Source organism: Nuphar pumila, chromosome 2, assembly GCF_984573655.1.
Source record: "Nuphar pumila chromosome 2, dmNupPumi1.hap1.1, whole genome shotgun sequence".
NCBI classification, from domain to species: Eukaryota; Viridiplantae; Streptophyta; class Magnoliopsida; order Nymphaeales; family Nymphaeaceae; genus Nuphar; species Nuphar pumila.
Genome location: NC_143250.1, coordinates 16651540 through 16675130, shown reverse-complemented (window position 1 = coordinate 16675130; position 23591 = coordinate 16651540).

Below are 23591 nucleotides of genomic sequence, written 5' to 3'. Positions count from 1 at the left end.
ATCTTAAATTATAACTAACAATGAATGATACCGGATCCAAAACACAATCTAAAAAAGGTTTTGGATGTTCAAGTTATTGTAACACAAAACAAACATGGCAAACTGAGTCACATCTTCAATTTATAAAGTTCAAAACAAACATGAAAAACCGACTCTGGTTCTGAATAATACGATTGAGTTTTTACGTGATTTCCTTTTGGACATGAAAATGCATTCCTTTTTCCGAGATGTTTCTTCACATAGATTTGATACTTTTGGTATCAATAAATTCTATTATTTTTATATTTATTGCAAACCCTTTGTTGGTTTTTTTAAGTTGTCTCTAGTGGACTTTGATTGTGTATGTTGAAATGTGCCTTTGTATGCCCTTAGTTGGCTAGTATTTGTCTTTTATCAGTCATTCATATATACATTAGTTGTATGGTTAACATTGCTTTTAGAAATGAAATAATTGATTAATTCATGTTCGTCATACTTGTCTTGTCTTGATATTTATTGAATGATTTGAATCATTATATTTTCTGCTGTATAAAAATGTTTTGTTCTCAATAAAAAATCTATGTGAAAATTTATTCGCTTTTATATATGAGAAACTCTTTTGTGAGCTACTTATTGATGTTTGTTTGAAAAATCCATTATGCATTAATATGTTTTTTCATGATAAATATATGTGTATATTGATTTTGAACAATGCATGTTTTCTTAAAGTAATTAATGATTTATAAAACTTATATTTGAAATATTTTGTGCATGCATTTCATTCCTTTTATATGCAATTATGTTCTCTTATAAATTAACTGTGATTATAGGGAATCTGCAGTAAAACCTGCATATTCCAGTCCAGGTTTTATAGTGCATAGAAAGTTTGCTAGACAGGTTTGTGCTAAGAATTGATGTGCAATTATTCATGCATTGTCTTCTTGTGCAAAAACATAGGATAAGTTGGATACATGCCAATCCAAAATACAAGGGCCCACTATCACTTTGTCTTATACTCAACACACACAAATGCTATCTACTAAGGTGGGAACGGTTCAGCTACTACCTGCTTGTGCGTATACTCCCACATTGCTTGAAGTATATATGCTGGGAAAAATTTCATTTAGGGGCCCATTTTTTGTCCCTAATCCCAAAAAAGTGCATCAGTTTTCTGAAATTCCTGATATTGACCATACATTTCCTGAAAACTGTCGAATATGGGCCTCATTCATCATCTTGGGAAGCATGATTCTTTTTTTTCTTTTTCTATATTGTCCTTTGAAAAAACACTTTCATCCTCATAAAAAGACGGGTAAATGGTTTGAACATTTGATTGTGAAGGGTTCTTCCTTTGGCAGTTTACAAGGAAATAGAGGCCAATATCAGAAATTTCAAAAGTGTGAGCCCATTTTTTAAATTATGTGAAAAATAGTCGCCCCTAAATAGAATTTTCCCATATATGCTTTCTCTCTCTTTTTTTTTAAGAAAAGTATATAGGAGAATCCAAGCTCAATCCAGCGAGGTTCATGCATCACCAAATCTCTTCTTGGGTCAGCTTGACATCTCTCTCTCTCTCTCTCTTACCAGGGTTTTGTATGATCCAGTGCACCCGTCTAATACTGTCCAATCAGATGATTAGATGGTTAGGTATGATTTACATGGTTTCTTTGGATGCACCCACTTATCCTGATAAACAGGATAGGCTGGGGAAATGCATCTTGCTCCATAATGCAATTTCCCAGATTATGTTGTTTATCTGGACAAGTGGGTATATCCAAACACTAAGTAAAAAATAAATTTTGAATTATGTGATTAAAATTTGTAAGTAGGAATTTTAAGAGCTACAAAAAAATTAATGGCTGACAAAGTACTAAAATTACAAATCTCAAAAATTATGATTTTATGCTGAGAAGTGTACCTCTGCGGTGTTAAATCGAGTGTGAGAGAGAGAGGTTGTTAACCACCTGAGTGCATTATTAGTGTGCCATTTAACCAGTGTTTGTCGTTTGTTTAGCCATTTGTGAGTTTTGTCCTTTGCTTGCAATTTTGTTTAGGGTGTCAAAATGGCGGTTTAGCTTAATCAAATGTAAATTAGAGATAATTTTCTTGGTTTGTTTTGTTTCATGTTACTTTGCATTTTGTCTATATATAGAATAATGGGTAGGTGTGAAATGATAGGTGCTAAATGAGTTTTTCAGGGTTTTTTCCTTTTATTTTAAAATTCTGACCATATGTACTTGATTTTATAGGAATTTATTGAAGTGTTCAATTCCAACACACGGGTGGGTTTTTATAAGGTTTAAAATATCACCGGTCCCAAATCTTTGTAGACTTTCGAGGCTCTAAATATCATTTTTTTTCATCTAAAACACAATCCAAGTATGCATTCCTGGAAGGGCAGAAAACCCCATTTAGCACGTATCAATTTCGCACCTACCCATTTCTTTATTTATTTATATATATATATATATATATATATATTGTTTGAATATTAAGTGCTTCTGATATGTACTTGATGGGTTTTTTATGATTTTTCTTTTCATTTCATTTTTAAATTTCCATCTATGTATTTGATGTTATAGGGATCAGCTTGAAGTGTTTGATTCTGACACATTGGTGGGTTTTTATAAAGTTCAAAAAATCAATCGGTCTAAAATCTTTATAAATTTTTTAGGCTCAAAATATCATTTTTTTCACCGAAAACAATGGTCTAGGTGTGGATTCCTCCTAAATCAAATCGACTATGCCCAACACATTTATGGAGTCGGAACTGTGAAAAAACACTAGAAGAGTAAAAAAACTCATCAAGCACTAATCTTCACAGGCTCTACTATATATATATATATATATATATATATATATATATATATATATATATATATATATATATATATATATATATATATATATATATATATATATATGCGTCTTCAAGTGAATGCTCTGTTCTTATTCACCTAACCTTGATACCGGGCAGCTGCATAGTTAAGTCTCACTATCATAACCGAGGGATCTCATGGTCGAATCCCACAAGGGTTACCCCAGGCCGGCTTGCCTATCAAAAGAATATTAAAAGCGAAAAACAAAAAGAGATCCAGACCAATCTTAAGCACAGATGGCTAAGCTTGAAGCGAAGTGGAGAGCTTGATATTCTCTAACAAACCAATGCTGAACAACTTAATTCTCGCTAAGCTCAGCTCAGCTCAGCTCAGCTCGATGACACACCCCTATGTCAGCTATTTTTGCAGACCGATCGATGTCTATCTCATATAGACAAATCAATCTTGGTCGACCATATCGTATCCCCTTAATTATATACTAGTCATATTAAAAACTTCATAAAAATGGTCGTATCTCCGTGACATAAAATAAACCAAAAACAAGTGAAGTTTTAAATAATTGATGATACCAGTGCCCTTAATATCATTCCCCAGCCATGACTAAGCTGTGTATCCATTTTTGCAGAACAGGCTTATGCAGAAAAAGCTAACACACAATTAGTTTGCACAAATCTATTCCTGTGTTTGCGCTTCTCATGGCAAAAGAATGTGCCTTTATTGACCTTCTTGAAATCAATACTTATTTATTATTGCAAAACTAAGTTAGGTCTACCTAATCAACTTTAATTAGGCCAAGTGTTGGACATGCCCACATTCTAAGAATGGTTTTGGTTCTCATCTAGCTGTCATGTTGCCAGCCCACCATGCATTTTCAATACATGTTATTTAATCTGTGCTATACATTATAGTGATCACTATAGAAATGGTAGCTCACTTGAGCTTGAATTGAGTCAGACGTGGATAGATCCATCTAATTTGTCCAATCTTCAGAGATGGTTTTACCCACACTAGACCCAAATGTTTTCTGAAATATGTAAACCATGTGTGGGTGCAAATGGGCTATGGAACCTCCTGGTCCCATATATATCCCGATAAGGTTACGTTACTTATTTGGTGAGCCCAATCTGGTACTCACTGCTCATGCTCAATTTGTGATACGTAACCCACTGAAGCCATGAAAAGAACTCAAATCTCAAGCCAAAATTAGACAACTGCCCAATAGCAGCTTCATCAACTCATGAAAATCTCTTATGCGTTATTTGTTGATATAAAAAGTAAAAACCATTGCATGAATAATGGGTCATGCTAAATGTGCTCTTACAAATAGGGGATAAAGCCTCGTAAGCTTCGTAGTAGCTGGATTTTTCATATTTCTCACATTTCCTTTTTTTTTTTGTTAGAGAGAAACATTTCCATTTTGTTTTTCTTAAGTATCACCGTTTCCGGTCACTTTAAATCAAGAAAATGGCTTGTTTGTATCTCAGTGCATCCTTGGGATTTCATTGATGCACTTTGTTTTCATCAAATCCATTTATGTGATCTAAATAATTCATTTATTGAAGATCGACATTTAAATTGCCGAAATAGAACTAGTATAGGATTTTTTTGGTGATTCAATATCAATACTTAACAAAAGAAAAAATTATCATATTTTTTGTCAAAAGAAAAAATCATTCAAGGGTCGATTGTTATTAAATTGACCATGCTTACACTACAAGAAAAACCCTAATTAGCGACGACCATTTGTGACAGAAAAAATCCATCGCAAAACGCCGACGGATTAGCGAGAAAAAGATATTCGTCGCTAAAATACCAGTTATTTGCAATTTTAGTGACGGAAAGTATTCTGTCGATAATCCGTCGCAACGTAGTGACGGATTAACGATGAAATTTATTCTGTCGCCATATTCGTTGCAACTTACCGACGGATCAACGACAGAACTATTTCGTCGCTAAGTCGTCGCTACTTTGCGATGGATTATCGACAGAATACTTTCTGTCACTAATTCGTCGCTAATTTTCTCGTAAATCCCTATTTTTTTCTCTTTTTTGTTTCGTCTATGCCACCTCCCGACCCGACATCCGTCGTTCTTAGGCCCGACATTCGTCGTCCCCGGCCTAGCATCCGTCGTCCCCGACCCGCCTCTCGCCACCCCCGGCCCGCCTCCCGTTCCCCCCCCCCCCCGGCCCGACATCCGTCGTCCCCGGCCCGACATTCATCGTCTTCGACCTAGCATCCGTCGTCCCCGACCCGCCTCTCGCCACCCCCTGGCCCGCCTCCCGTTTCCCCCCGGCCTGACATCCGTCGTCCCTGGCCTGACATCTGTCGTCCCCGGCCTGCCTCCCGTCGGCCCCCGGCCAACTGCCTGTCCTCTCTCTCTCTCTCTCTCTCCGCTATATTTCCCGACCGCCACCGGCATCCCCTGTCTAACGACCCCACAGGTGGAGACCCCCCCTCTCTCTATTTGTCTTCTTCCTCTTCGCTCCTCCAGTTCGGCAAGGGCCTCTGCCTTGTCGTTCGGGCTTTCTGGCAAGCGGAGGCCTTTGCCTCCTCCCGTCAGGCAGAGGCCTCAGCCCCTGCCTCTCATATCTTTCCAGTTGGTAGGGCAAGGCCTTGTCTCTTCCCATCTGGCGGAGGCTTCATCCCTTCCATTCGGGATTTCCGGTAGGCAAGGCGAGGCCCTGCCTCCTACCGTATGGCAGAGGCCTCCTCTGCCGCTCGAGTTTTTCGATAGGCAAGGGGCGAAGCCCCTTGCCTCTGTGTGCTTCTGACAGGTAGGGGGTGCTCTGCCCCCCGCCTCTTTGTTTATCTGCAGGCGGGGGCCTTTGCCTCCTTCCGTTAGGCAAAGACCGAGGCCTCTGCCTCTCTGGTCTTTCTAGCAGGCAAGGCGAGGCCCTGCCTTTTCCCGTCTGGCGGGGGCTTCGGCCCTACCGTTTGGAATTTTCGGCAGGGAGGGCAAGGCTCTGCCTCCTACAGTCTGGCAAGGGTCTTAGCCCCTGCCACTCAGGTTTTTCGATAGGCAAGGGGCATAGCCCCCCTGTCTCTCTGTGTTTTTGACAGGCAGGGGGGTGCCTTTGTGATTTTCTGATAGGCAGGGGGGTGCCACTATGATTTTCTGACAAGCAAAGGGGTGCCTCGATTTTGGTTTTGTTTTGTTTTAATCTGTTTTAGCATTCAATTAAGTTTCTGGTGTGATTTTTAGCAGGTTTTACTGTTTTTCAGTAAATATAAGGAGCTCTGAGCACTGTGCTTGTAAAAGATTTCCGGTGAAAAATAATTCAAATCGGGTAAATACCCGAGGTGAGTAGGTGATGCAAGCATATCACATGTTATTTAATTTATTAGATGCAACACTTTTTTATTCACACACTCACTTAGTTGTGGATATCTAGGACTGCTTTGATAGAGTTTGGAGATCATGCTGAGCATGACTTTAATGTATGAGAATAGAAGTGTTCTTATTTTTGGAGTACGGATTTCATGCTAGGCATGATAGTAGTTAGCGGGATATTGGAGTGTGTTTGCTGTAGGTACATGTTTGATATTATTTTGATATGAATCATTTGAATGCATTGCAATGTTTGATGTTTTTGTATCTATGCTTGCATGAAGTTATTTTCCATTTGATTATGCCTTCTATGTGAAATTGTATCATGAATTTTTTGTTCAAATGATTATATTTGTGCCATCATAGCATTATTAAGATTTTCTTTTAACTAGTGATGAAAATATATGTAATATTTTAGGACAAAATGACTGCAAACCGTAAATAGATGTATCATAGGATAGTTGATAATGAGGTGTCGCATGAATATATGGATGGTGTCGACAATTTTATTGAATTCACAACGGCAAGTGTCAGTACAGTGGATCCTACCGATCGGATCAGATGCCTCTGCACGATGTGTAAGAACAATCGATTTGTAGAACCTCATGGCGTTAGACATCACCTATACAGGAAGGGTTTTGTTAGTGATTATCAAAATTGGACGCTTCATGGTGAAGAATTTTGAAATAATTATGATGCAAGGGTGGATGTGGTGCACGATAATCCATATGTGGACCTGATATTTGATGTCACAGGACCGAAAATGAGTTCTGCTGTGGGACATAGTGATGCACCAACTAGGATAGAGGAAGAAGCAACAAACGATACAGCTAGTACATTCTATGACTTACTTAGAAATGTTGATAAACTATTGTGGAATGGTTGTGAGAGTCACACTATCATGTCTGCAGTTCTTCAACTACTGAATTTGAAGTGCGAGTTTAATTTGAGTCAATCATGTTTTGACCGTCTGTGCTCTATTGTGAAGAGTATGTTGCCCAAAGATGAAAAATTGCCACAAAATCTCTATTGTGTGAAGGTTATGGTCAATGCTCTAGGTATGGGGTATCAAAAGATAGATGCTTGTCCCAATCACTGCATGTTGTATTTTAAAGATCAAGAAAAAAATAGATCATGTCCATCATGTGGATATCCTCGGTTCAAGCCAAAGACAAAGGAAAATGGTAGCACAAGGTCAAAAGAAGTGTCATATAAGTCACTCTGCTACTTCTCTCTCACCCCTAGATTGCAACGTCTTTATATGTCTTCGAGGACAGCTAAACAAATGATATGGCATGCAAATAAAGTTTGACATGATGAAGACAAGATCACACATCCTGTTGACGCAGAAGCTTGGAGGCACTTTGATCATATTCATCAGAACTTCACTTTGGAAGTGAGAAATGTTAGGTTAGGTTTATGTACAGATGAATTTAATTGTTGCTCTAACAGCATCTCACGATACCTATCCACGTCATTGTTTTTTAAAGCCTCCATTCTCTTGGTTCGGTCTTCATCCTTCATCTTTGAGAAATCTTTTAGCATTCTTTCATGATATTTAGCTACTCTACGGTTACGAACTTTCCGTGCATCACGAATTGCCCAATGAGCTTCAAAAAGCTTTTTGCGCCACTGGAACACAGTTTTCAATTGTTTTTCTCTTGCATCCCTTTGGGAGAGTTGTACCTGCTTCATGAGCTCCACCCTTTGACGTTCACATTGACGCACAAACTTTCAATAAGGCCTATTAGGAATAGCCATAATTTCCTGCTGCTGGTGGTCAACCTCATCTCTTACACGTGCCTGAAGATCTAATAGATGAACCTTTCTCTCTTCAATTTGTAGACGTAAGACAAGGTCAGGTCTGATCCGCTTACAGAAAGAACATGAAAATAAATTTGTGGCATGGTTGAAAGAGTTGGAAAGGACGATTGTATACATTTTTTCCTTTATACAACAATAAGATACTTGTCGTGATCATAGTCCTTGTTTGTGCTTGTAGATTCACCATGGTGATGTTAAAGATCAAGGAATATGTGATTTACAGAATGGTCTGTCTAAAGTTGTGCAGTGTTACAACGGGTACATCGTAAATGGTTATCGTTTTCATATAAAAGACTACGGTGTCAACAAGTTAACGATGATTAGTCGCGTGTGCATCAAGGGTAGAAGCTATGGTGAAAATGAATATGACTACTACGGTGTTATAGAAGAAATAATGGAGTTGACTTACTTAGGCACAAATAACAGGTTAACTTTATTCAAGTGTCAATGGTTTGATCCCACAACAACTAAAGTCGACAAAGTCTCAGGCATTGTAGAGGTGAATGGTAAGTCAAGGTTTGGAACATATAGACCATTCATATTAGCCTCACAAGCTCAACAAGTGTACTATACATCATATCCGACTACAAGGAAGTCAGATAGAAATGAATGGTGGGCAGTTTGTAAGGTGAAGTCTAAACTATACCCCGAGTATGATCAGTTACAGGAAGACAAGATTGATGAAGAGGATGAATACTATCAATCAGATGATATGTATGACTTCTCTTATGGTCACGATGTCGCACATGGTATGCATATCATATCTCTATTGCCTGATGACACATGCATAGAAGAATATGATCCAAATAATATACGAAGTGGATAGATGCTAAATGAAGAAGAAGAAGATGGTGACGAAGAGGAGGAGGAAGAAGACTATGAAAGTCAGACAAGTGATGATGAGTTATTCACGAGCTAGTGAAATACAACTTGTAATACAATTTGATGTGAATGATCTAAATGATTAGAATGATTTGAATGTATGAAAAATGTATTGTATTGATTTGAATATATTGAAATATGTTGCAATGTTTGAATATCTTGCATGAAGTTTTTTTTAATTTCATATAAATGATTTGAATGTATTGTATTGATTTGAATATATTGAAATGTGTTGCAATGTTTGAATGTCTTGCATGAAGTTTTTTTCAATTTGATATGAATGATCTAAATGATTAGAATGATTTGAATATATTGAAATGTATTGCAATGTTTGAATGTCTTGCATGAAGTTTTTTTCAATTTAATATGAATGATTATAATGATTTGAATGATTTGAATATATTGAAATGTATTGCAATATTTGAATGTCTTGCATGAAGTTTTTTTCAATTTGATATGAATGATCTGAATGATTAGAATGATTTGAATATATTGAAATGTATTGCAATGTTTGAATGTCTTACATGAAGGTTTTTTCAATTTGATCTAAATGATTAGAATGATATGAATACATTGAAATGTATTGTATTCATTTGAATATATTGAAATGTGTTGCATTGTTTGAATGTCTTGCATGAAGTTTTTTTCAATTTTATATGAACGATCTGAATGATTAGAATGATTTGAATGTATGGAAATGTATTGTATTGATTTGAATATATTGAAATGTGTTGCAATGTTTGAATGTCTTGCATGAAGTTTTTTTCAATTTCATATGAATGATTTGAATGTATTGTATTGATTTGAATATATTGAAATGTGTTGCAATGTTTGAATGTCTTGCATGAAGTTTTTTTCAATTTGATATGAATGATCTGAATGATTAGAATGATTTGAATATATTGAAATGTATTGCAATGTTTGAATGTCTTGCATGAAGTTTTTTTTCAATTTGATATGAATGATCTAAATGATTAGAATGATTTGAATATATTGAAATGTATTGCAATGTTTGAATGTCTTGCATGAAGTTTTTTTCAATTTGATCTAAATGATTAGAATGATATGAATGTATTGTATTAATTTGAATATATTGAAATGTGTTGCAATGTTTGAATGTCTTGCATGAAGTTTTTTTTCAATTTCATATGAATGATCTGAATGATTTCAATATATTGCATTGATTTGAATATATTGAAATGTGTTGAAATGTTTGAATGTCTTGCATGAAGTTTTTTTTTCAATTTCATATGAATGATTTGAATGTATTGAAATGTATTGTATTGATTTGAATATATTGAAGTGTGTTGCAATTATTGAATGTCAAGCATGAAGGTTTTTTCAATTTGATCTGAATGATTAGAATGATTTGAATATATTGAAATATAATGCAATATGTGAATGTATTGCCATTACATTTTAATTTGTTAGAATATGGTTCGTGGAGGACACAATCGTCGAGCACCCAGTGGTAGCCAGTCTGAGCCTTCATCTTCACGGGCTCCTTCGATAGGTATATCATTTAAATAATTATATATTTAATTAGTTGAAATTTACATTATATGAATTTCTAACTCATTGTTCTGTAGGTGCTGTTTTGCCTACACATGACCCACATACGCCGGATGTAAGGTCTTCTCCATGTGACCCACGACAAGTAATTCAAATAGTGTATATCGATGGTCGACCATAAGTATTTCATTGTCACTTGTTCAATATTTAACTTATAAAAAATGTATATTGACGGTCAATTATTAATGTGTATCTTTTCATGTGCAGTGCGAGGTTTGAGTAACAAGAAGTAACACAAGAAATTACGAAGTCATTACTACATCATCTTCCAGGACCGATAGTGCAATGGAAAGAGTACCCGAGAGAGGTGTTGGACAACTTAATTTCCCCATTCATGGTATGTAATCATTTATCATAACAAGCAATGCTTTATTGAAATATGTGCTAACATTCTGAAAGTATTTATAGGCCTCTCATTGCTTCGCAAGTGCAAACTAGGAGAATGACGCAAGGGTAGTATGGCAGAAGGTGACTGCCAATCAATTTGCCGACATGCTGCACAATATAAAGACTGCAGCAAAAAAAGCAGCTGGTGGGATAGATGATCCAGTGCAGTGGAAGAGCCATGGGCCGGCTACTGTCAGGAGAGATTATTGGGAGGGCATGTGCGACAAGTGGGCGAGCAATGATTTTTGAAACTGCTCAACAAAGGCTGCACAAAACCGATCAGCGATGCCCGATGCACATCTACGCATAGGTGGATCTAGGACTTTTGGGAGCCACCAGAAGAAAATGATAAGTCATCAATATATATATATATATATATATATATATATATATATATATATATATATATATATATATATATATATATATATATTGTTAAATTTATGAGTATTTATGCATACTTATTAATCAATTTTTTATATTATATCACATTGCAGGAAACAGAAAAAGGAAGCATTATGCCTTATAAGGATGTGTTTGTTGAAACACATAAACGTAAGAGCACGGGAGATTTTGTATCAGAGAAGGTGAGAGCGACAATGCTATGTATTTATTGTATTAATAAACATTGTAATATACAAGTTACTTTGAATTATGTTATCATAAATATTATAATTCTTAATTCTTAATTCTTAATTCATATTCTAATTATTATTTTGTAGGAGTCATACAAGCAACAAATAATACAACGATATGGCGATGACTCCACTCAGCATCCGTCTTTTGATCCTGCAGTATGGGTGACTGCTACAGGTGAACCCAAAAAGGGTCGTGCGTTCGGGTTTGGGAGTAACATGAACACCATACCAGTCGTTGCCTCCTACAGCCCGGGCTCACATAGTTCTCCCACCAGCATCAACTCCCAATGTTTCATTGACCCTACTATGTCTTGGGATGGTGTTTATCAACGTCTTGAGGACAAAATGCAACACTTTTTAAATAAAGTCATTCCCAACCTTATCCGTAATGAGTTGTGTAACTTTTTTCAAGAAAGTAGAATTTCATCTGCATTCAACATGAGCTCATTTACCCGTCAGGTATGCATGATTGAGTTGCTATAAATTTTTTCTTATAATTTTGTTAATGTCCTTCCGTTTATTACTAGTCTATTTGTCATTCAGCCATTTACTTTGTTGCATTAGATTAGATGGATTGCATGTAATTTATTTCATTATGTTTTGTTTATAAATACTAATATTTTGATTCTCTTTTGTAGGATGATAGAGATGATCAGCGTAGAGGAACTGATAGAGGCATGGAGGAAGGGGTAGATCGAGAAAATGAAGAGGGTGATGCCCAAAATCTTGGCAAGGATTAGATTTTTTTGTTTAATTTGTTTGACAAACTTGTAACTAATTATAACTTCGCAAGGACTGTACTTGGTAGTTAAAGTTTGCTTAACTTAGCATTTCTATTTAATTTGTATGCATTTTTTATTTGTACTATTTTTTTTATAAGCAGGATATATGAATTGTACAAGAAATTTTTCTTGATTTTCAAAATATTTAAAAAAAATATTTAAAATTTTTATAACAAATTAGCGATGGAGCAGCGACAGATAATATCCGTCGCTGCTCCGTTGCCAATTTGAGGTAGTCGTCGGAATTTAAGTCGTTGCTACTCCGTCGCTAATTAGTGACAGACATTAGCGACAGATATTCATCCATCGATAAATGGTAGCGACGGAAATAGCGACATATTAAATTCCGCCGCTTAACCAAATCGATCTTTGTTTAACGATGAATTTGTGACGTACATGATCCGTCGCAACATAGCGACAGATAAATTTTGTCACAATTTAGTGACTAGGGTTATGCAACGGATGATATTTGTCGCTAGTCCATTGCAAAATTGGTCGTAAACATGTACAACGACGGATTAGCGACAAATAGCATTCATCGCCATTACACATTTTTCTTGTAGTGTTAATCCATCTATAAGGTCAGGTTTGATAAAAACAACTTGCATTATAAGATTTAAGAGGGGCATGAAGATGGGGAAATCAAACTCCAATACTACTCTCACGTTCATGGTACAAGAAAGAAGTACCATTATTGATAGCCATAACCATAAGTGGAATTCAGGCCACAAACTTGCTTAGAAACAAATTGGGCCTTGGCCCTAATTGCATGGCTTTGGACTCGAGTCCTCGATTAAGAGGTGCTGGTATTGGATCTAAACTGATGTCTTGTTAGATCTTTTATAGAAAAACTCATACCTAGGTTTGATAGTAATTATGCAAACCCAAGGCAGGAGTAGAGTAGAAGACCCGGGTCCATAAAAAATTTGTTTAGATCCAAATTTTGTCTTAGGCATCTGCTCCAAATTCATTTGACCTATTTTACTTTGGAGACATCTCATGTGACTTTGTTTGGTTTGAAAATAATATTTTTGGTTTCAATATGCATGTTAGGGTTGATCATGCTTGGTTCATTCAATTTACAGATTTGCATCGAGATCCTGTTCCATATTGTGGATCATAACCCACAAGGTGGATCAGAATTTGAAAAAGTGCAAGCGGGATTCAAACTTGCAAGTCTTCTTCAACCCGATGATAATGTTGCAGGAGTAGAGTAGAAGAAATGGGGTCTATAAGAATTCATTTTGATCCATTTTAGATTTTAGATCATTATATTTGGATATTGAATCACTATGCATGATTCATATCTTTAAGATAAGTGTTGTCTTTTTGGAAGGTTATCAGATTAGGTAATTTACTTGATTTAGAATTAGGAAAAAATCTCATCTATTTATAGATGAGGGACCTTTGTAATTGAGAAGTTGTTGAATGGAATATGAAATATGTTATTTCTTTCCTTTAAATTTTAGTTAATTTTTTATTTTCTTCATTTCTTGTTTTTCTTTAGATAATTTTGTAGTTGGTTAGATAACCTTGTAAATTTTAAGTCAGATTTACATAAAAACTTGACCTAGTCCTTACCTAATAAAATAATATATATATATATTGATAATATGGTAAAATACTATTTTTATTCTTTAAACAAAAAAAATTTGTGGATCTTAATCAGGGCTTAGGTGGGACTAAGGTTTCATATGCAATTTTGTAAACCAACACTTGGTTCCATATGCAAACTAGTCCTTATGTGGTCTGACCCAAATAGATAATTGGACCCCTTAATTTGTTATCAAATATTGCCCATAGTTACTAGTAAGTGGAATGTATATGGAAAGTGATGCATGAAGTAATATGAAGTGTGAAGTGAGATTATCTTTCAAAACTATGTTAAAAGCACGTGAGAAGTGTAGACACCCAAAATTTCCTTGGGATGGCATACTAGAGTGTTGTTCTACCCTGGGATGACACTCTGGTGTGCCATCCTACCATGGGACGACACTCTATTTTTCCATCCTACCTTGGGATGACACTCTAATATGCAATCCCACCTAGAATGATACTTTGGTGTCTTGTCTGATCTCGTCAAACGCGTGGATAAGCCTTTGAAGAGGTGTATCCTAGTTGGACTCAGACTCTTTCTGTGCATTTCGTGTGAGACTCTAGGGTTTATAATCCGGGAAAGATAAATAGGACAAGTTACAGGTCAGAATAGGTTTTTTGCAGGTTGGACTGATTTATGGAAAACAAACCCGGTTTGTAAAATTTATATCTCAACACAGACATATGATAAAATCATGATTTTTGGTGGGTCTGAACTCGATATCCTAAGGAAGCTTGGATCACAATTTCAGATGTGGATGATCTATGGTTTGGGTTGGGCGACTTTGGCAAGTCTGACAAAATTTCAACTTCATCTGAAAATAGGTTCTGGACAGACTTTGATTTAGGGGGTTCTAGGCTTGGTAAACACTTAAGGAAGGGGTTTTAACGACTTACACAACTAGGTCCAAGTATGCTAAGGCTTTCTAAATGTTTGGTTAATCCGGAGTTGGCAATGTTTCGCTGGATTGGCTAGGCAGGGTTGATTCCTCCAAGTAGTTGATGCATTCCACATGAATCGAATGGAGTTGGTTGATTGTTCTTAGTCTTTAGGCAATTTAGACCCATTGAGGATCTAATCACCTTTAGTTGGTAAGGTAGAGACCTTAGAAAGGGTGAGACGAGTTAGTGGGCAAGGACTTGGAATGGGGTAAGTGTGACGCAACCGAAAATCTAGACCAATTTTTTTTTAAAGATGATTTAAAAAAGAACACAATAGAAGAAAACTTAGTTTATAAAAACCAATTGAAGGGAAAACATTCTAAATACTAGATTGAACTCAAGAGTTAAAATCCAACTAAGCTTTTTCATTCTATCCAAAAGAAAGTATATTCATATATAATCCAGTTACAAATATCAAAATTCATAACATGTACAAGTCTCAAAACAAACAAAAGCCCCAAGACTAGAATGGGTACATGATCCAGCTCTTGAGATACTCAAGTTTATTACATCAATCGCCACCAAAGCATGCCTACCTGTGGATACCTGAAAAACATAAAGTAAGTAGGGGTGAGACAAAACACATGTCTTAGCATAAAACTTGACCTCTCATCTCATGATAGAGAACATGGATAGGTCAACAAGCCAAACTAGACTCCAATCAAGTTTACAGCTTAACACAAATCCAACATCCGACTCACCAAGGTGAGGAAGAAGTTGGTGGTGTAGGGAGGGAGAGAGAGAGAGAAAGAGAGAGAGAGAAGAAGAACTATGCACCAAGAGAGAGAAAATGAAGGGCATGGATCTTGGAAGTTCAAATAGGATCTCAAAAATGGGTATAGATATGGGCCAAAAAGAGTCTAGATCTAGGTAAAAAGGTCTGGGTCTAGTTGGAGAAGCATGGGCTCCTAGTTAGCCCACTAGTTGAGGTAACTGGGTCCCAACCTAGTTGGTATAACCAAATAGCTAAGAAGGTTGCAGTCACTTGACTGAGTATAGTTTACCTTGGTAGGTTTGACCTGTTGGGGGTTGGCTGAGCCAGGTAATAGATGCAGATGCTATCTCAGTCGCAAAGACCAAAATGCCCCCCAATTTTTTTTTAGCCAAATAAGCTCATTAAATTCATTTCTAGCCTTTCTTAAAATTAGAAACTACAAAAATGCCACTCCCAACAAATTGAAAAATTTTGGATGTATTTCCCATGAAATTGACTAAGCTGAGTCAACTCTGGGTTAGATGACTATGTCTTCTAGGATGAAAATACCCTAAAAAATACCTGTATTGTCCACTATGCTCCTAAAACTTTTCAGGCGCATACCGAGCTCAATATAACTTTGATTTCAATGAAATAAACATTGTTCTTTTGAAAACCCCATAAGAAGGCAACTAAATACTCGAAAGTCATAAAAAATGCCTCAAAATTACCATTATTGAGATAATAGAAAAAATTAAAAAAATATTGGATATTACAGTAAGAGAGAGAGAGAGAGAAAGAGAGAGAGAGAGAGAGAGAGAGAAGACACCCAATAAAGAGAAAAGGATGTGAAATAGAAAGAGAAGAGGAAGACGAGTTTGAGAAAATGAATAATTCTAGATTTCATTCATATCCTGATTACACAAAATGCACCTTTATATATAGGCTAGAATGAGCCTTATTAAGGCCACAAATAATATAAAGCAATTTAATTTAGAAAATACCTAAACATAGATAAACCTACTCCTTAGATGTTACCTTCCTTGGCTCATTCAATGTAGTTCCTATTTCACAAGAATCACTTGGGGCTTCCAATCTCCATTAAGGTGGAAACCCAAAGGGCGGCACAAGTTCCATTGAGAAGGCTTAATGACCTTAGGAGTGCTAAGAGGGTGGCGCCCACATGTTCTTCCATGTAGTTTTCCAGTGGAGAGATCCCATGTGGGTCCCACTTTCACTTAATAACATCATTAAATAGAGCGCACTTGGATTTTGAGTTCCTGTGTGGATCCCATAACTTGGAGCAATTAGAGCTTGGATTTTGAGTTTGGATCAGCCACACTTGGATTTGTTTATATATTTTGGATCCTTGGAGTTGGGTCGGGCCCGCCTATGATTTGGTCTACATCATTTGATGACGATAAACCTAGGAATGATATAGTTTATTAATACTAATAAAAAAGATTGATTTATGTACATGCTCTTATCCTTGTATCCATGTATCAATGAATTTCTAAAATTATGACCTCTAGTTCTTACGATAGATTCTATATTCTTAAAAGAAAAATACATGAACATATTATTGTTGGCTCATAGTATTGATCATTGTGGTGATATATTTTCGATAGCATTTGCAGTGGTAAATAAGGAGTTCAAAGAGTCATAAAGTGTTTTTTAGAGTCTCTGGAACAACAATTAAGAAATTTAACAAGTTTAGTGAGCAAACATAATTTAATATTATCTCATATATGAACCTAGGGCTAAAGTATGTTGCCTCCTATACCTTTCCTAGATGTCATGTTGGATATTGCATGAAACACTTGACAAAAAACTTTTCTAAGAAATTTAGAATGTACTTTGGTGGTGCGTAGCTCTAGCAGCCACGAAATGATAGTGCAACTATTTTCTTGAAAAAATTCAGGAGCATGATCTGCATATAATTATACTGACATCGATGTAAAACTGAAGTTTTGGGCTGCATCTCACTTTTTAAGAAAAAGATATAGGTGTTTGACATCTAATATAACAAAGTGCTTTAATTTCTAGATTCTCTCCATACATGACAAGCCCCTAGTACCTCTTTTGAAGAGACTTTGTTTTATGCTGGTGACATTGTTTGAGAAAAGAAAGAATATCAGATAAAAAATGTCAGGTGTTGTTGTGCCTGAGATAAAAGAAAAGGTAGAGGCATAGAAGAGAAAGACAAAACAATTACATGTGATTGTCGTACATTGTCAATGATGTTTATATGAGGCCCATGATTGATCTCACGATTATAATGCTGATCTTGAGAAGATGCAATGCTCTTATGAATAATGACAAATGAGTGAAATTCTATGTGAACATGTGGTTACATGTATTTTATATCAGGGCAAGCTACCAAATGATTACTGTGATAAGTACTTCAAAGTTGAATCATATCTACATGCATATCATACATTTTCATTCCTCCCAGTGTCTGATAATGTCCCACACAACTCTCCATTGACTCTTATTTCAGTCTATCCACTGAAGGTGGTGCGTAAACTATGGTGACTTAAGGTGAACAGGCGAATAACAACAACAAGGGATGTTGTGCCATACAAGTGTAGTATATGTGGTGAGGTTGACCACAATAGGCGAAAGCACACATGTTTGAGTACTTTTTGTTACAAAATTAGTGTTTTTGTGTATGCTTTTATATGTGTGCATATTCATTAAGATTTTTTTATTTTTATGTATTTATCGAGAGTTTTTTAATGAATTGCTCTAATGTTTTGTATTCTATGTGTATCTTAGGTCTTTCACGATATGCCACCTAAAGAAAACTATGACAACATGAAAGAAAAAATAGGTTAATGACAACCAGCCACATGGAAAGGGTCTGGTTGTAAAGCTGCTAAAGTATGATTTCTATATTGACACTTTGTTGACTAGTGATGTAAGTGTCAAGTTTGCATGTTTGTTTGTTTGTTTGTTACGTTTGTATGTAAAATCATTTGAATCTAATATAAATGCATCATATATGATAATTATATATCATATATATAGATTCATAGAAAAACTTATTCAGAATCACAATCATGACATGGTAGTAGGAAATGAACAAACAAAGACTTTTTCCTTTACCTCATATTTCTTAGTGAGTCTCCAAAGTGATAATCTTCATGTTTTTCTACCGACTAAGAGAAACTAACTGCTTAACATTGTTCATAACAAATGGTTGAATGTGAAAATATGAAAGAAGAGGCTTATTCTTTCTTGAAAAAACAAAATGTGTTGAATCCTTTTAAGATATGTGACAACGTATTCGTTGAACAATATTGCATACTTATATTTATGTTTATACCACATATGATATGTTCTTATGTCTTGAATTCAGTTGATGTTGTAGATCTTAATTCCTTTCAATTGGGCAATCATCAATAGGTTATGTGGCAGATGGTCATGAAAAAAATGAGTTTAGGCACTGCAATTCCACGGAGACCATATATAATGCAAATAAGGATATCAAAAATCTAGTATGAACTCATTACTTATTCAATGATATCTTTATTTTTTTAACGCCCTAAAATTTTAACCCAATTTTTTTTTGCAAGGCCTTATCGATGGTATTGCTCTAACTGGACAAAGCACTAGGGGGACCGCTTATGCGCAATCTCCAACATATATTAGCCCACTAGAATTAAGTTCACAAAGGAGACAACTAAAGACAAGAATTCTTTATAAAAAACAGAAATACAATAGAAAACATTTATTTTAATTGTGGTTAAAATTTTGGGCGGGTTATAGGTATTTAAAACACAACATGAGACCGGATCTAATTCTCATATTAAATCTGAATCCAAACTGTAACAGAGACAATACAATTTATAAATTAAGTCAAATCATTTATCAATCAAATAAAGTATTTATAAACAATTATCAAAATAATTAACAAGTCTTTCTATTTAGTACTAATCTCATATCTAGATAGTTTGTTCTTGGCACCACCCGCAATATCCCGCCATCGCTCCAACTCATTTACTCATTACCTAAATGGTTATGATGTAGGAGTTAGACTCATTAAGTTTCAGTAAGAACACAATAACAATGCATGTATATACAAATATAAGCCTACATGGAACCATATATTCTTTTAGGTCATGTGCAATGCAACATCATATCATAATGTATTCCAATAAACAATTATAACAATCAAATCTATGCAACAAATTTCAAAACATGAACATGTTTATGATTAAGCATTTGTATTATTAATACAAGTTTTCATAAAATAAATGTGTTAAAGTGTAAGGCTTTTGTCTCTTTTTACTACTACTACGGGCACACACACGTTAAGTCTTCGAATTAAAGGAGACCACCTAGGTGTTTATTATGCTATGTATTTTAATTTTTCTGATTGACTTACTGAATCAGCTCCACTGAGGCAGTTTATGACCGAGAGAGAGAAACCCTCTAGTGGTGGCAACAAACAGGATGTCTTCTAACACTTCTACAGAAGACATGAGCATACCACTTATGACACATTAGTAGTCCAAATCCTAACTCTGAAAGCTAGGGACCAAGTGAGAGGCCTAGCTCTCATAAAAACAACATAATGGTCCAATTGAGTTTTATACCACTTACTCTTTCCAAGGTAAGCTCGGTCTGAATGGGTTATTTGGGTATTTTTATTAAAGTAAGCATTCATTATATTTCATCACATATGCATTTTATTATTTGGTACTCCATGGCTCAATAGCCCAAGTACCTCTCTAGGGTAGCTTTCTACATTGTCTTTCATGGCATGAACATCACACTACTCATTCATGGTAGTTACACAAGTACCTCTAAACCAGTCAAACACTCATACCCCTTTCCTGAGGTAATTATATTATATGTGCATGTATATTCTTTGATGCACTTTAGCACCCCATGGCTTCTTTCAACCACTTGCTTATTAATGAGTGATTTCATGTGCATGCATATTTTTTATGCCTTATAGAACATTATTATCATATGCCACACAACATATTTGTGCACCCATAACACCACATTGGTTCTTTAAATCACTTGCTTATTCATGAGCATTCAGATGTACATGCATGTTTTTCATGTCTTATAAAACATCAACATAATCACATGCAATATATCATATTCGTGCACTCATGACCCCACAGTGGTTCTTTAGACCACAAGCTCATTCATAAGCATCCACATTTGCATGCATACTTTTTATGTCTTATAGTACATTATAACATCATGTTGCATATCATCACATCATGTTGCACATTAACATGTCATGTTGCACATTATATCTTTATAACAAAAATTTATAACATAGCATTATAAAGATATTTGCAAGTGATGGCGCAATAGCACAACCTCAATAAGCCCACATATTGTACATCAGTATGTCATATGTCTATCCGGTTCACTTATGAAACTATGTCATATTCATCTGGTTCACTTTTGGAATCATGACATGCATTTAAACACAACTTCACAAATTGAGATTGTTATCGTAGAATTTACCTGTCATTGTAAATTCTACCATGAATCATCTAGAACGATTTAGGTTTTGGGATTTCACAAAAGATTTTCACGTATGGTATATGCATACAGGCAAAAGCCCATACCTTAACTCATTACAGATAAAAAATTCAAAATTCTATAATGGACTATTTTCTATTCACAAAATAGTCTTGTCTAATTTTATCTTTCAAATGATAAATCAGTCATAAATCATACCGAATGAATTAAATGGTGGGATTTTTTCAGTAAGTGGCTTGACATGTCTTATTCAAGCTCACAAAAACCATACTTAAATTTGATTCCCTCGTAGAGCTAAAAATCATGTAATATATGTTGTTTCTATTATTTGATAGAACATGTTCTAGAAAATCACATATTCTAGAGCAACTTTCCCAATTTTTTATTTCCAAACCGTGAAGAATCAACCTCCAAGATTTTAACCGTGTTCTTTCATATTCAGACTAACATATCTTAAAATCTCATTCACAGATCTTGAGTATTCGGAGAGATATGATTTTTATAAAGTTTTTATGTCTTCACAGAATCCTAGCAGAATCCCTGTTAGGACATGATTCTTGTGTTGACTTGCAAAGGGCATATATCCCAAACCATGACTCATCTAAGTCTGGGATTTGGACTTAGATTGATTATATATATGAAACATCTCCATATTTTTACAGGATTTATTGGTTTACAGTTTAGGAGAACTGAATTTATCTTTAAGACTGGTTGGATAAAAATACACAGAACATGCATTTTTTCAGAAATCAAACAAGAATTTCATGCTTTTCACCAAAAATATCAAGAAAATACATTCAACGTAAAAAAGATTTCTTGTTTTTAAAACCTTTATACATGACACAATATCGGTTCTTACATGAATTTAAGTTGATATATGCGATTATACACATCCAGGAATATACCACAACATGCTCATATATCCTATTACAATACACACATACAAGGTTGTAGTGTACCTACCTCAAAATTGTTAGATCTACCAAAACACTCTCTTGAAATCGTATTCACCAATGAATGCTTCCTACGATGTGCACCACTATGTAGATGCAGCTACACTAAACCAGCTCCTTCTTCTCCAAGGAGGGGTGTGTGGGAGGAAGAAGGAAGAGGGGGAGGGAGAGAATAGGGAATAAGGAAGAGGAAATTAAAAAAAATAAGGAAACTAAGAGAAACTAAGGGGCATATGATAGGAAGGAGGTAGGAAGCTCCTTTTTATAATTTTTCTCTTAAGTTTTCAATTTGATTAAGGAAACTCCATAATTCTTATTGAATTTCATTTGGTTTTCATTTAAATGTTATATTCATTTATAAATTCCACCTTATTAGAATGCCTACATAATATGAGAACCATAAGGTACATTAGCTAATTAGGTCTCTTAATAGAATAAGAAAACTAATAGCTAGTTGACAAATTAGGAATTTTAGAAAAATAGGTGAAGACATCACAACCTATGGGTTCAATTTACCAAATTAAATCCAAAATCAAATTCGAATTGAAATTTATTCTAAATTGGAATTCAAACCCAAATTGAAATAAAACCCTAAATTGAAATTCAAATCCAAATTGAAATTAAATCTTAAATTGAAATTCAACTCTAAATTGAAATTAAATCCCAAATTAAAATTCAACTTTAAATTAAAATTCAACTTCAAATTGAAATTTAAACCCAATTTAAAATTCAACTTCAAATTGAAATTTAAACCCAATTTGAAATTCAAATCTAAATTGAAATTCAAACCAAATTTGAGACATAAATTTCATTTTTATTATAAAAAATTCTCAAGTGTTACATCCTTCCTCTATTAAAAGAATTTTGTCCTCAAAATTCAATACGAGGACTACTCGAACAAATTGGAGGGTATTTCTCTCTCATGCTAGCCTCAATCTCCCATGTATGTTCTTCGATACCATGATGTTTCCAAAGCAGCTTGATGAGAGAAATAATCTTAAATCTCAACACTTTTCCCTTCAATCCATAATCTTCATTGGATTCTCCTCCACAATTAGGTCTTCTCAAATATCCACATGATGACCTCAATGGATGACTTAGGCACAATTACTTTTTTGGAACTTGGTTAGAAGCATTCTCATCTTTCTCCTTGACATGAGTCTCACATTGGTAGACCTTAGTGCAAGTAGATTATGGTGACTCTGATTATTGTGAGGCTCCTTTCTGATCAGTGAAGTCGACATAAACTCTGATAATTATGACAAATTTTTTCAGTACTTGCTTAACCTTGCTAATCATGTGGAGTTCTTCATTTTGAATGTGACTTGGTTCCTTTTGAGCTTCTTTATTTTCTAAGATCAGTTTGTCTTTCTCAATATGGTCCTAAATTATGTGTTTTAAGATAATACGCTATTCACTATCATGACCTAGGGCCTGATGATATTTGCAAAATTTGGTGTGGTCCCTTCCTTTCATCTAAAAAGGATTTGATACTGTGGGCAATTTAAATTCTTTATTTTACAGAAAAATATCCAGGACCCAAGATTGAATCTGCTGGATTTCAGTGAACTCTTTATCACTAGGACATCTTGGATTTTTGTCTTTCCCCTAGTTTTGCTTCGAAGACTTTATTTTTTTTTCTTCTTAAGGAGTAGACGC